Here is a 17,450-nt window from a genome sequence, read left to right as displayed (position 1 = left end):
CAAGTTTCTAAATTTGATTGTAAATATGAATTGGTTTAGGTTTAAGGAGGAAGAACATACTCGGCATAGAGAATGAGTAACATTGAATATGAATGAAGTTGATGAATATGTACAAGAACTGAAAAAAGAAGAACTTGAATTGCGAGTACCAAAAAATATGCCTCATGTAGATGAAAGTATAGTCAACTTGAATGGTAATGATGGTGACAAAGAAGATATACTAGTGAAAAAAATATGGTCCTAAAACTCGGGACACCCTTTATATTAAATTCAAATATTTAGCAGTGAAAAAGATCATATAATAGATTTTAATAGTTAACAGTAGTAAAGATATAAGAAATAAATATATTTGTTCAAAGGTTTACAATAAGTACTTGAAAAATAGAGAGAAATGTTATAAATATGGGATATGAATAATCCGATCGAGACGTTGTTCTGGCATGTGTTCTCTGAAGATTTTTATAAACTATTGTGTTTCCAATTAAAATTGTTTAAGAATAAAAAAATAATTAAGGAATAGAGTAGATGAAGCAAATGATCATTGGCATACCGCTGCTATCAGGTGTTTGGAATGGTGTTTATCCTTTAAGGTTTATAAAAATATATTTTTCTCCTAAGAGATTGATTGAGGTTTTAAATCTTGTGATTGATAAATGTATAGTTTATAAGTAGTATATAGAGGGTGTGTGTTATTATTCTAAAAATAATAATATGGTATAGGAAAGGATAAATGATTGGGTAAATCTTACGAGATACTTGTTATTAGTTTTAAGTTTTGAATTTAGAAATTTTTCTTCATAAATTTTTTACAATAATTTTCTTAGTAGTGCTCAATTTGATTTACACTCAAGGCCTCTCAAATGTCATGGACCGGCCTACGTGATATTGTGGTAACTGATATGTGAGATAAAAGGAAATAATATATGACAGTTACAAACATAAAACAAAAACTTATATTAACCAAAAATCATAACCTTTTTTTTTGATGGTTCAAATTGTTTCTTAACTAATGATTGATATTTTAAGAATCATATTGGACCACTTGCTAATACTACAATTCCTTGTGTATATACTAGTAATAGAGTCTGCACTTTTTTGTGGGTTTTTAGTGTTTTTTGTTACGTGTTATAACTGAGAATTGATTAAACAAATATATCATATCAAAGCCTCTTACATTTTCATATATATATATATATATATATATATATATATATATATATATATATATATATGTCTGTGTGTGTGTGGTAATTTGTCTGGCCGCATGTTGCAACACCGACAATGTATTTGAGGATAGTTTGCATGTGTTAAACATATGAGAAGTACTTAACAAACATGTAACAACTTTATTTAAAGTTACATAGAAAAATAAGCAAAGAATTACATAAAGTTTATGTAGAAACGTAAGTAAACTTGATTTTATACTAACACATACATAAACAAAATATGTAAGTAAGATTCATTTTTAATTAATGAACAAAGTTCAAATAATAAAAAAATGCATTATATATGACCTGACTCTCACATAACAAGCACACATAAAAATAAGCAAAAAACATTTTAAAAAAAACTAAGTCGAAACGTAGACAGACTCGAATTTGAATACGTTCAAGCATTGACAATCTTTAATTTATATCGACACATATATAAAAAAATCAAATAAAAAAATAGTTTTTTTTTAAGTTAACGAGTGAATGCTTTTAAAGAAATTTAGATTATATATACTACTGGAGATAAACTTGAAAGTTTAGAAAATGGAGGTTGTAAGAGTAACATTTTAAAAAGTTCAAAGTTGATGGGGGTGAAAGTAACATTTTAGGGAATAAAGGGATGAAAAATGGATTTTACAAAGTAGAGGAAGGAAATTCATATTATAAATACACTACGGGGACGAGAGATAAACACAAAAGTTTTGAAAATGAAGGGGTGCAAGTAATATTTTACAAAGTTGAAGGTGGAAGGGGAAAGTGATATTTTAAAAAGTAAAGGGGTGGAAAATATCAATTACAAAATACAGGGATCGCAAGTGATGGATTATACAAAGTTGAAGGATTAAACTTGAAATCTACGCATTAATATGCGTGTACATTATGCATCTCCGGACCTTTAGCTACCGTCAATGTCAGTCATAAGAGTAAAATTGCATTTTTTTTTTATATTTATAAATCCTAGTGTACACAAGTGTTTTGTATAGAAGTGAAGTAAAGTCTCGTCATAATATTGCATGTGATATTTTATAGATTTAGTGAAGTATGTTAATGAATGACATAGATACTACTTAGTTTATGGTGATATTAACATAAAGAAGTATTTTTGAGGCACCTTTATAGATTTTATGTAAGATGATGGCTTTATGAAAATTTAAGAATAATATGTCTTGTCAAATTCGAAAACTTGACTATGACGATGGCTATCGATTTGTCTCTTACATCTTGCTCTTTTGTGAATACTGTTGGTCGTTTGGTTCTACAAGGACTGACTACTCGTTTATGCATGTGTGTTCAATGTTATGGAACGAAAATGCTTGCTTCTTGGCAAAACATATTCTTGGGTGTTTTTCTCTAATTGCGTCCCCATATACTATTTACTTCATAATTAAATTAACATTTGTGGCTCTTTACTTCACATTTCTTTTCATGTTAATCAAATATTAAGAAAATTAATTTTTTTATTATGATAAATGGTGTTATAGTATATGAATAGTTAACAATCATATATGGAGTATCATGTATATTATTGTCTCTTTTGGTGAGGTATTATATATCCTTTGGTTAATAAAGTTCAAATTAGGATACTGTTTATTTTCGATAAAAAAAAGTGAGGCATTTTCATTCAAGTTTGTTTGAATTTTAATTTTAAAATATAAAGAAACAATACAATAAATTAGTACAATTTTCATGTATTTTATCATTCAATTTATGGCATCCATTTCACAATAAAATTTTTTTCAGTTACATCAATAAAGTACAACTTGCAAGTTGAAACTAAGATTACTAAGCAACATTAATGAGTTACAAATGGTTTCATTTGGGAATATTTCAGGAAGAAAATAATCAAAACACAAAATATGTTCACCTAATTGGATTGGACAAGGAAACAGATATTTTCCGATAATATTTTCTTAATCTTATCACATAGAAGATCTTAGGAAGGGTTTTATGAGATTTTCGAAACGTTTTTCAAAAAAAATGGAATACCTTCAAAAATCAAAGTGACAACACTTGAAATTGGAGTGGTCAGTAGTTTTAGGTGTAGTCTTCCTAGGTGGACTGAATTTCTCACTTTACCAATCAAACCCCTTATATTAGGGGTCCGAGAGCACTCCAGTTAGGGCTGGGTTTTACATCCCTATGTAACTTCATTTTTAAGTATTTTCTCATCCAATATGGTTCATTATGTATCCTAATTCAAAAATAATAGATTGGAGTTGACATGGAGGTGTTGGAAGGATTTCTCACTCAATTTATAGAAAACTAAATATATGGATGAGATTTAATTAAATTTTAAAAGGTAACTTATTGATTGTCATGCAATTATGAATTTCATTAGAAGAAAGATGTACAATTGAGTTAGGGTTTTGTGTTTCTTGTTAATAAAACCCTATATCGATGATGAAGAATGAATTTAGTTGTTGTATATACTTGATTAATCTTAAATATGAAAATATTGATGAAATTTCAAAACATGTGTCAAATATCAATGATATGGAACTAGGGTTCACGAGGTGTTAAAGGAGTTTTTGAAAAAGTGGTTGATATTAGACTTTAACATTGATAATTACAAAATGTTGGTTACAAAAGAAATAACTAACACTAAAGTTGATGTTTTATATTGTGTTTATGTTAGTCCAAATAACTCTTTAGAGGTATCTACCAAGCAAGATTAAACCACTTCAAGATACTAGTGTTCACTTTTATTAAGTTGTTATTAAGCCTTAATAACTAATACCAAATTAGTCTTAAGGAGAATCAACTTATAAACCCTTAAACTCTATAGTATACAAGGTAAGAGATGAGAGGGAATGAAAGCTTCAAGCTCTTTGTTTTGGCACCCCAAAAAGAGAAGAATGTGTGATGAAAACTATCTAGTTTTTCATCCTAACACTCATTTATATACTTCCTTAAATGAGATATGGACCATAAAAACATCCAATGCAAGATACATGCTTTCTTACAAAGCATTAGTGAAAGAAACAAGTCAAACACACAACCTCCATTCCTATTGCAAACACATGGTTATGTAGAGAGGTTATGGGGTCTTGGAGTGTCTTTCACATAAGTTATAACTAGCTAGTAACATGAAAAACTAAATGGTTACTCAAAGTGTCCAAATAATTTGTTCATAGCATATATATTCATACCATATAAATTTAACTAGTTTTGCTCTCTTTTATTAATATTTCCTAAAAAAAAAATTATCAATTAACTATTAAAATATAATTTTCATAAAATAATAATTCACCAATTAAATACAAGTGTTAATTATATTTATTAATAATCAAATTACTTTAATAAATAATCAATTAGTAGTAAATTGCTATAAGGTGTGACCCTATAGGATCATAAATTATTTAAAAATATTATTTTATAATGATTATTGGGCATAAATATCTTTCAATCTCCCACGTACATAAGACTCATCATATATGAGTATAGAAAGTGGTGAACATCTAGCAACATTTTATTACCACCAATAACAAATAATGAAGAATGTCATTCATCAACATCCAATTCCTAAAATTTAAAATATTCATTTGATGTACAAGGTAATTTTATCAGTTGTACCTTTGTTACAGACATCTTGATGAACATGTGACTTGGATCTCAATCAATCTCATTTCGTGTTCAAATTTAGGTAGCGTGCATTGGATGTCTATCTCTTAAGAATAAATGGAACAAATCTCATCTTGACTACATAAGCCTCTTCCATAATTCTTACCACACCTAATAATAGCCTTTATAACTACTTGTTTAAAGATAAACATCTGACCACATCAAAATATTGCATTCCTTACACTTAAGTCCTTATGATCTTAAGTATTAAGGATACAAAGATAGTATCTTTTATCAAGAATCACTCATGATAGCCATCCATGACGCTATCTTGATGTGGGCCAGGTCCAATACTTATTATCTTATAAGTACCTATGAATCTTGGTTACAACCTATTGCCTACTTTCACCTAACAAGAGTCAACCAATCCAATTCATATTAGTCATATTTCATAATTGTTCCTATAATTATAGCCGATTGAACTTTTAGAATAATTAGATTATTCATGGATTAAGAATAATTAGATTATTCATGGATTAAGCATGTTAATATATAAAAAGGGAATTTGTGTGAATATTATATTCCAATATATCAAAACAATATAATAGTTGTTGTCTTAATGTTTCGATATCCAAATATTAAATCCATATTAAATCCCATTTCTAGAATAACAAAATCCTATAACTCAATCTTGACCTTTCATGCTTAGTTTAAAGGAAAGACTTTATTAATGGTTCTTGACTACATTTAATTTTTGTGAATTCTATGAATAACATCATCTCCATATTTAACTTTATTCTAAGTATAGTTGAATATCCTAGAGAATATGATTGGTGTTCTGATGTGATTTAGAGTCTTTTAGCTTGATTAAGTATACACTTGAAGTTACAAAATATGTATAGGTTATCCTTGAATTGAAGGAATCATCTTAGTTTTTCAACGAACTCATTCTTCCAATCATATTTGATTGCAGCCTCTAAACTAGCTGTGTATTCTTATTTTGTAGTAGATTGTGCAATTATGTTTTACAGTTAAGTCCTTACTTTACAACACGATTTGACACCGTCTAAACCACCATAATCCCTTACAACACTAAAAACTCACCTCATATATATTACCATCTCCTAACATCGCTTCCAAACCGAACTTTGCAGAAAACATGCGACCTAATGAAGAAACAAACACCAACACACCATAATTATCTAATTAAAGAAAAGTTCTAACTACTTCGACGAAATCAGAAAACTCTATACTATTCTCGGCTCCCTGATGAAAAGTACCACTTAAACCGCACCCTTAATGACCACAATCTACTATCTGATCCGACCAAAACCTCCCTGGCCCTACATCGTCCTTCTGATGACTTGAAACATAATCTATGAACATCTGTTGATGTCGGCAACCTTACAATCGAATACGAAGGTGAATCCCAACACGAGCCCCAACCATCGGAGCTACACCAACATTTACATCAATCTTGTTGACTGGAGAATTCATAAATTTGATTTGATTGAGACCTATCCAGTTCCATGCTGACCAAACAATAATCTGGAATATAGAATCCTCAGCTGGCTGCTGAAGCTGACAATCGCTCACATCATAGCACAATGAGACTCCATCCATGAGTCTAATCGATAAAGGATTTCCTATCCTATCTTCCAACATAGCTCCAACAACACTCAAATCCAAACAAATGACGACTGACCAACCAACGATTAAAAAAAACAAATCTATTTCAACCCAGGTGAATACTACTAGCCAAATCTTAGTATTACATCACACCAAATACAATTCAGCTAATGGTCTAACTCAACCATATGAATGTTATGGGCCTCCCATAGTCTTATAATCACTCCTATAATATCCTATCTTAACCGAATGAATGATAGGGGCCAGGCTGTAGTCTTACAACACTTCTATAATGGCCTATCTTGACCTAGTGAATGCTATCGACCAAACCATAGTCTTACAACACTTTCGCGATTGCCATGAGCCCACCTCATGGTCTTTCCAACAATCCACAAGAATACCCGACCAAAATCAAAATGAGCCAAACCACTATCCAACTAGAACCTATCAAGTGTCCGGGTCGTGCTTCGAACCCCAAATCCTTACTTAGAAAAGAACAGGAAGAGTGGCCAACACAACCCTCTACCTGAACCTAGTCATGACCCCAAAATATTTCATCATCGATGCTTCATGTCTTCTGATGAGATGACTTTGACTCCTCAACACCTTCTTCCCTAATTACGACTAACAAGTGAACATTACTCTGTGTGTAAGATTTGATTCAACTAGAACTAGCTATCCTCTTGTCCTTGGGTATGAAATTCTAGGAGGACCTGCACTTTGGAATATTTCCTTTAATCCCATGGGATTCTCCCCCACTTCGATTCAATTACACTATGAAAATTTTATAACCATTTGAATTTCCAAGCCAGTCCAAAACTTCACCACTTGGTTCATAACATCCACGTCTAACATTACAGACCATAAGATAACTCCATGTCATCCTTGCTCGATGCCACTTCATCATCCGAACTTCTTTATTCAAGACCACAACCAACTCGAGTTTCCGATAACAAAAATTCCATGACTAGACGCCCTAGGGTACATACGCCCCAAAACCAAGATATTCATTATAGGAAACTTGATGAAGGATTGGTGCATCCATAGCACCTTCCACTGATACAACTCAAAATCCTTGAACATTTTCAACTGACATTCAACCTGAGCGGATCAAGCGCCTCTTAACTTAATCTTTAGTGCCCAAGAAAGGGAAAATTGGCCCTAACAAGATCTTTGCCCAACAGCATCTAAAGTGAGGGAAACACGCACATCCGTGAAAGGATGAACCTGATAGCAACTAACTCCGCACTCATGGTTTGACTAATCCTTAATTATTTCGCAATCATAAAAGATTATACCCTAAGTATACAACCAGATAAGGAATAGGGAATAAGACTACACCAATTATTCTAAGGCTATATGATTCTAATCATATATAATTTTTAGATATACATTTAGCAATTAATATTATCAATATAGAATCCAGGTAATGAATAATACTCATGTATAGGTTTTTTGGGAATCGCTTACATAAGCTTGGCTAATTGCACAAATCACACCCCGTTTATTTATAAAAATATTTTTAGAAATTTTATTTTCTTTCAAAAAGATTATCAATTCCCCGGTTGAGTTTAGAAACACCCAAGAGTCCTAGATCCCTCAAACCAAGGCTCATATACCAACTTATAACCTCCCAAAATACTACTCAAAATTTCATTTCCAAACCATCAAAACCATACACATATTTGTTCAAAACCTATCATAGCAAAAAGAGTCTCTTAAACATCAGAGTAAATGGGTAATAATCAATGCTGAAAAATCATTAGGGGATACTACGCAGTTACCTCGGGCATTTCCTGTTGGAACCGAAAGTACCTAAAAATATTTAAACCACAAAATCGTAATCACAAAGCTTAGTGAGTTCCCCAAAATACCATATACCATACTTATTAGTGGGCCCATCCCTAGGGATGTATTCCAACCCTACCTAAATGCTATGATCTAACCATAATCTTACAGTCACTTCTAGACTACAACCTAACCGTAATCTTTCTACCATGATCCAAACATGGTCTTCCCTGCAAGTCATAAAGACAAAAAAGTGTTGCAATCCAACCACGGTTTTTCATACAAATGATGTGATCCAACCATAGTCTTTTATGCAAGAGTCACAAAGACAATCTAGTAACCTATATAGTATAGTGATAAGACTCACTTTTCTCACGAATTTATACAAACCTTACCTTAATTCCACGAAATAGGTTCTAAGACTTACCTATCAAATCAAACAAGGTATCACCTTAGTCTATACTCTAGAACTAGAAATTTGACCAAAAGTCAACCCATATCTATAGGTCAACATTCAAAGTCAAAGTCAACAGTCAGCATCATCATCATCAGCTGACCCTTACGTCGTGACCAACCCATGGTCATGTCATGGCAAAACGAACTCGGCTCGATCACAAACTCGGTCACAATCCAACTCAGTATCCTTTAAATTTATTGTCACATCCTGATGGCCATGCCACCATTTCGTGACAATGTCTGTCCAAAATAGCCAGTGAACCAGCATCTTCATGTGATGCCCATATGGTTATGTCACGAGAACTGCATTGGGGTAGCTCAATGCATGAAGCCCCTAATACATTAAGCCAACAATCCTAACTTCTCATAGGGATTTCTTACTCTAAAAGCCTTCTAAAGATCGACGCTTTATAGACAAGCATGTCCAATGCATGTCTTGAAATCAAGAAAAGTCAAAATGATGTAAATGTAACCGAAATCCTATTTACGGATTCAAAACTGCAGCAAACGCCAGATCCAAAGCATATAACCTTAGAGGGACCTCAAGGATCCATAAAGGTACCAAATTTATGGAATCCTTCCACCGAAAATTTCCCAAAGTGGCTAAATAGGGACAAAAAGCATAGATATAGAAACCTTAAGCATAAAGACTGGAACTTGATCACTCACAAAGGTCCAAAAGTTGATCAAATAAAGTCTCTAAGCTTCCTAAGATGCTCTCTTCACAACAAAGGCCTTCTTCTTCCTTCAAAAGCCACCGAGAACACTAAAATGAACTTAAAATAGAGGAGAAGAGATTAGGGTTTCGTCAAGGAGTTTAGAAGGTGATGGAGGCTAAGGGTAGAGAAACACCTAGCCCTTACTACCCTTAAATAGGGCATGACTCTGGAAATTATGGTTTTTCCCATTAATAGATGTCACGTTGTGACCAACATAGTGTCACATCATGACACTTAAATGAGACTCGCATCTCTTTTGGTCATTTCACATCATGGCGATGCTTCTCACACGTCATGACCCACTCAAAACTCATAATTTACTTTAAATTCCATACCTTGAGGATCTGGACATTACATACTCGTTAGTCTTGAGCAGTCTCCGTTTTTGTGGCCCATCTGATTGTAGTGAAAATAAAACAGACCTGGTGCTTGAGGGCGTCCATGCTAATATGAATAATCTTGCGAAACTTGTAGCATCCTAAACCTCCTACTCAAATTGCCCTATTTTTTGTTTTCCCGTACTTGTCACACTGCCCCAAACATTTTGGCCTCTAGCTCATGAATCCAAAGTTTTGAGCTTCTTAACTGAGCCATTTGTTGACTAAACTAAAAGAAGCTTCCGCTTCGTCCGAAGCTCCAATTTAATCTCCTGTTTTTGGGTTCTGGTAATCATATCCACCAAGGTCTTGCAACTCGATAGACTTACCAACTCCTGAATGTCACCCCTTAACGTATCATGATACATTGTCTTATTTATCTTCTCATATGCAACATACTATGGAACAAATAAAGCCCCCTCCCTAAACTTGGTGGTGATCTCTACTATAGTCTCCATCGCCAGGCTAAGGTTCTAAAACTCCCTCAACAACTATTGCACCTCAATAGTAGGTGCAAACTCTTCCCTGAGACTCGTCACATAATCGTTCCAATACATGGTTGCCACAACCACAGCTCACAAGGCGTGGTAAACCACTTCCCACAAGTTGCGGGCTCCATCCCTCAGAAGGCAAGATACAAACCTCACTATTGATCCTTCAGAGTAGAAACTCGACTGGTAAGCATTATCCATGTCTGCAATTCACTATTTACTAAAAATAGGCTCTGTCTCCCTGAAAACTTTAGGGCTCTACAAGTCTTGAACTCTAAAAAGGAGAGAGTTTGTGCACTAATCTGACCAAATGCAATATATGATGGGTTTTGTGCATATCTACATTCCTATGTGATCATGCAACCCTAATTGCTTTAGATCTAAGTTTTTCACTAATTGAACATGAAAATTGAATACCAAAGCAATAAGCCTATATCTAGCATACAATATTTGAAAATCCACAATGAAATTAGGGTTAGAATATTAGCTTACTTGTTATGTAGTAATAACAAGAGCAATCCTTGAAGATCCTTGACTCTTGAAAGCTTAGTGCCCCAAGTGTTGCACCTCTAATGGAGTCACAAACACCTAATGCAAGAGGATGAAAGGAGAGAAAGGAAATTTCAGCTAGGGTTATGTATCTAATGCATAGGCCGAAAAGTCCATGTGGTGGGACTCCTTATATAGCTGTGGGCTACTAGGGTGTCTGGTGGAAACCCTAATTTCCTGCTTTAAGCTTAAGCAGCCCATGGACTCCTCCTTATGACGCCTTGGACGAAATCTATAGGTCCCCCTATAGGATTTTGTCCACTCCTAATTACGGAGTCCAATATCCTAGTTCTGGAAGTATCAATTATTTGCAAAACAACCCCTTGATTATTAATCAATTCCTTTAATCCCAAAATTAATATCAAATTAATTTTTGATTAAATAATAATTAATAATATGATTTCCAAATAATATATTAATCTTATAACATATTAATAAAATCATTTTGAGTACCAATTTATTATTTCAAATGATAAATCATACTCTCTCTCTCTCCACCAGTCATCATGTCAAGTTGCATGAGTGAAGACAATCCAAAAGGACCATCCTACTATCAAATCAAGTACATACCAATTATAGTTATAGGCTTAGACACCTAATCCAAAAATATATGCACAAAAATCCCCTATTTGATAATCCAGTAGCTCCATGATCCTCTCCTCACGAGTACCAAACATCACAGGAGTCCTATCCAAAATATTACGAGTGATCTATGACGTCACGAACTCGTGTATCCTCTCATCATCAATCGGCTCGGCACTAGTGAATTATAATCCAGATCCAAGACACTACTTACTCATTTTGACCTGGAGATTCACAAAGTTGCAAACTTTATGAGATCCTATCCCTTAAGCCCATCTAAATCATGGATAAAGGGGACAAAAACAAGAGATCTAGCAACATGGCAAGAAAAGGTTAACTCGTGGGCACTCACCAAGGTCCAGGAGATAAGTTTAGAAGAATAAATGATGCTTGCTAAGTAACCACCTCACCAAAAGCTTCCTTCTCATTCTAAAATCACCAAAAAAGCATCAAGAATGAGCTCACAACTTCAATGGAGGCTAGGGTTATGGTTTCTGAGGTTAGGAGGAAGATAGAGGCCGAAACCCTAGCTTTAATGTTTCTTATATAGGGTCCCAGACCCGGGATTAGGGTTTTCACTTAAAACACCTGCCACATCGTGGTGCCCCATGACCATGTTATGGAAGGTTATTTAAATCCCGCAGTCCAAACTGATACGCCAAGTTGTGGTGATACTCCACCACGTCATGGCCACCCATTTTAAAGAAAATACAAGAAGGTTGATTTATACCTGGATCGGATGTTACAAACTTCCCGCTCTTGAATTGGACTTCGTCCTCGAAGTCCTTATCTACAAATAACTTAGGGTAGTGCTCTCTTATTTCTATCTCATGCTTCTAAGTCCATTCGGAACCTTTATGATGTTGTCTTTGGACCATGACCAAAGGTACCAACTTGTTGTGCAAGGCCTTCTTCTTCTTATCCAAGATCGCCATTGGTCTCTCCACGTAATTCATGTGATCATCAACTTGAATATCATCCAAGTTAACAACCATTAAATCATCAGCCACACACTTCCAATGCTGAGAAACATGGAAGGTGTTGTGGATTTGACTGAGCTCATCAGAAAAATCTAGCCGGTATGCAACCTTGCGCACCCGGGAAGTAATCCTGAAGGGACCAATGAATCTGTGGCCTAACTTGCCCTGCTTTCGGAATCGGATGACATCTTTCCAAGGTGACACCTTAAAAGCATCAAGTCCCCCACTTGAAATTCGAGATCTAAACAATTCCAGTCTATATAACTCATCTACCGGCTTCGCGCGATTCACAACCTGTTGTGTACCTACTGAATCAACTTAGTAGTCTTGAGTACCACGTCAATACTCCCCATGACCCGATTCCCAACCTCGCCCCAACAAATTGGGGTCCTACACCTCCTCCCATACAAAATCTCAAACGGTGGTCAGTTAATATTAGCATGATAATTTGTATCGTAAGAGAACTCGGACAGTGGAAGATAAGTATCCCAACTTTCTCCAAAATCTAAAACTTATGCACGGAGCATATCCTCGAACATCTGAATCATCTTCTCTCTTTGACCATCAATTTGGGGGTGGTGTGTTGTACTAAAATGAAACTGAGTACCTAAATCCTCATGGTACTTCCCCTAAAATCCGGAAGTAAAACACATTGGATTAGTGTCTAAGTCCATAACTATAATTGGTATGTACTTGAGCCGGTTGTGCATGGTCCTTTTGGGTTGCCTTCACCAAAACAACTGGACAAGATGATTTATGGAGAGAGAGAGAGAGAGGTTATTATGGTTTATTAATATATTATATTGTAACGCCCACAGATCCGGGCTAGTCAATTTAAAGGCAATAGGGGTCAAAAACAACTTTTCAACAAAAAGATTATTTAGAATAAATAATCATAACCAAGTTGTAGAATATGTCACAAGGTTTCCGTACATATAAATAACGCCGAAATCCGAGTTATAACGAAGAAGTTATGACCCGTCGAAGTTTCGCGTCGGAACCGGCACGGCGCCGGGAAGCGTAAATAGTAAATTTATGATAGAGAGAGATTTAGCCTTAACACTCTACACGAGAGTCGTAGAATATGTTAAACTAAGAACATTGATAAAAAGAACGCCCAAATCTGACTTCGTATGAAGATGTTATGATTTTTCGAAGTTTCGGATTAGCGGTGTACAGCCCGAAATTCGAATTTTAGATCGATTGATTTTTAGCCGACACAACCTAAACAAGAATCGAAGATCTCGTTATTAGTAGCATAACGATAAAAAGACAGACGAAAATGGACATCGAATAAAGAAGTTATGAGATTTTAACGGACCAATCCTGTCCCGGCCTGTTAAAAATATAACTTTAAAAATAAAGTCAAACTTAGCCGATGGAGTCTAAACGAAAGTTGTAGAGTATATCTCCACCTACGTGTGGATATAAAGAACGTCAAAAACGGAGTTCGTATGAACGAGTTACAAATTATAATAGCATATTTACGTATTAAAATAAATTATAAATCATGTATACTTACACATATATATACATATGTATATATCATTAGAAAGGTATCGACGATGCAGTCATTATAAGACTAATGTTGAGTTCTTTCGACATTAGTTTAGTACAAATATCATTAAATCCATTTAAAATAGTATTATAGAGGGGTGTTTAGTTCTTTATATAACTAAAAGGTCATTAAGTAATTATGGAGGGTAGTTTTTGAAAATTCAATTAGTATAAATAAGAGCCTTGGGCTCTCATATTTCTTGCACCATTCTCTTGATTCAAGAGTCTTTCTCTCCTTATCCCCCGAGTATTTCGGTCCCTCGTGATTCGACTTCTCTTTCTGTAGTTTTAGTATAGTAAGGTGAGCGCTGAAGCGCTGCACGAATCTTTCTTAGAAAGATTTAGCGACGAAGTTCTGCCCCTGCAGAGCCCGACTCCTAGCTAAAATCCCCTTGAAAGTAAGTTATGCTTACCCTATTTTAAATATAGTTTATATTTAAAATTAGTATTGTTACTATAAATTTATAATAAATATTTGAGCTATTATTATGACTTATATAAGTGTCGTTATAATATCTTTTAACTACTCGCGGTACGGGGAATCTGGTTTAAAGGGCCGCATAGGGTTGTTGGATTTCAGAAGTGCTATACGCCAAAATGGTCCTGCCCTCCAGTGTTTTATGTCTGGCCCCTGTCTGTACATAGTAGTTGGAAAGTATTGTTTAAACGCTTATATAATAATAATAATAAGACTAATAATTAGTGATGGTAATATTAGACTAAAATCTAGTGGTGATAATATTAGGTTTCATCAAAGGAAATTATTTTAAAGTAAACGAAGCGTTGTCCGACTACCGAGTCACCACCTTCTCAGGTGAGTGCATAGTTACTTTCATCTTACACATAGATATGAAGTATTTTATATAAACTACGTGCTATGTGTGCATATTATCTGTATACTTGCTGTCTATGTTGGATGATCGTTTTTATACATGTTTTAGATGATTTAAACCGTATACGTATTTTATATACACAAATATGTTGGGTATGATACGGGTAGATGAATGGTGAGAGATAAAAGATGATGTGAGTAAACATTAGCAGCTATAGACTTAGTGCCTAACTAATAAACATCGGTAGCTATGGACTTAGTGCCTATTGGACAAACACCGGTAGCTATGGATTTAGTACCTGTTAAGGAATTGGTAGCTATGGACTTAGTGCCTATTAGATAAACACTGGTAGCTATGGATTTAGTACCCGATGAATAGACTATAGCAGCTATGGAAATAGTGCTTTATGAACGAACATTGGCAGCTATGGATTTAGTGTCAGTCCTATAACCCTGGAGGTAAGGGACTTCAGAATAAACGAATGCAGGATAGATGACTCTTAGGTTAAATCCTTAAAGAGTAAAGAAGATAATGGGGATGGATAATTGGGTTGATTGTTTGATTGAACATAGTAATTATATTATTGTGGGTTGAAAACCCTATGTACTCACCAGGTTTCCCAACCTGACCCACTCGGTTTATGTATATCACAGGTGACAAAGTGAAGTGACATTACACTGAGAGATTTAAAAGAGATGTAGATCACTAGTGTAAATTATTGTAAGTTCTGTTTATGCTTATGTTTCGGTATTAACGATGACATCCCAAACATTTTAAAATAAAATAAATACGTTTCTTCGAAAATGTTTTAATAACGTTTTTACCATGTTTTTCTGGGAACAAATTCTGCAACCTTTTTATAAAATGAAGTACTCTGATTTTTATAAAGCATAAACAAAATCGGTCTTTTCTGGCCGTGATTTTGGGGATGTCACAGTTGGTATCAGAGCATTAGTTTAAGAGAACTAGGAATATGGATTTATTTCTAGACTTAAACTTAGAATGCTAAGCGATGATTGTGAGGTGTGAGCACTAGCTTATTTTGGGAATAATGCCTAAATTGCTTTTATGTGCTAAATGCTTTGCGCATGATATGATTTGTTCGGATCTATGGTCTGTTGCCGACCGGATCTGGAAACCTTATGTGTTTAGGATTCTAAGCGTTTAACTACGATATTAGAACTAGCATATAAACGTTTCGGGGTGATAAGGATGATTTAAGACGTCAATCCTAAATTAAGATCTAGATTCACCTTATTCGGTGTAGAGATCAAGATGGCAATAACCCGTAGCGGAAACGTAAATGCGAATGGGAACCGAAACCAACACCCAGTGGTTCAGCAAATACCTGTTGTTGAAGAAGTTACGCCTGAGCCAGTCACCATGGCTGGAGTTCAAGCCATGATTCGGGCTATGTTAGCTGAATAAAGGGAAGAAATGAGACAAATGTTGAACAGGGACGAACCTACCATACATGTTGAACCGATGGAGCCAGTTCCCGAGCAATCTGAGGAAGGGAACTACAGCCGCCAAGTGAGTCAAGTAGGGACTCAAGGTGAGCAAAGGGATGGCCCAGAAGGGAGAAACAACAAGGATGGGCAGATGTACAATAATTTCTTGGGTGCGAAACCACCAAGTCTCAGGAAGCCCGAAGCCGGTTGAGATTATGGATTGGATCTCTGAGATGGAGATGGTGTTTGAGAGTTGCAGCTGTAACGAGAAACAGAAGACTGTCTTCGCAGTAAGACAGCTGAAAACTGGAGTCTTGAGCTGGTGGAAGCTATTGGCAGATACGATGCCACGAGGAGAAGCCTTAAGGATGTCGTGGGAAGAGTTTTTGGAACAGTTGAAAATTCAATACTGCTCGGAGATAGATCTGATAGACCTAAACAACGAGTTTCAGAACCTGAAGAAAGGAAAGATGAGTGTTGATGAGTATGCCACCGCATTCACCGAGAGGATGAAGCTATTCCCCTACTTAGTGCCTACTCAACTCTCCAAGATTGATAGGTTTGCTAACGGGCTGCCCACTGACTTTGGCCTAATGGTCAAAATGACAACTACCTTGAAAGTAGCTGTTAGGGCAGCTAAGAACGTAGAGGCCCAGATAAGAGAAAAGGGTCTAGAAAAAGATAAGGTAGGAGAGAAGCGAAAGTTTGAAGGATCTTCGAGGCCGAACAAGGAAAGCAAATTCTCAAAGCTTGGAGGAGCAAATGGAGGTGAAGCAAGATGGTGTGATAGATGCAAGAAGAAGCATGGTGGAAAGTGCAACGAAGAAGTGACTTGTTACAAGTGTGGGAGGACTGGCCACTATTCCAAAGACTGCACGCATAATGACAAAGTATGCTATGGATGTGGAGGCAAGGGGCACATGTCCAGAGACTGCCCAAGGAAAATAAAGCAGCAAGACCAGAAACGCCACCAAGGCCAAGGGCATTTCACATGATCCTCGACGAAGCAGAGAACCAAGCGAGGAATCAAGAATGAGGACTTCTTACCCGAGGATTGGATTATGCAGTAGTCATAGTTTCGTATGATGTAGCCTAGTAGAGGCATAGTCTAGGGTGAACTTGAACACCTATGTAATCGTTTCAAGAAATGATATAAAACCTTCGTTTTGTTATCTGATGTGTTGAATGATTGTATGAATTGCTGCATGGTGACTTGGGAAACTGCGAGACAATACTTGGGACGAGTATGAGTAGGTGTGAATGGTA

Source organism: Lactuca saligna, chromosome 8 (genome assembly GCF_052625555.1).
Source record: "Lactuca saligna cultivar CGN05327 chromosome 8, ASM5262555v1, whole genome shotgun sequence".
NCBI classification, from domain to species: Eukaryota; Viridiplantae; Streptophyta; class Magnoliopsida; order Asterales; family Asteraceae; genus Lactuca; species Lactuca saligna.
This window is presented reverse-complemented; position numbering follows the sequence as displayed.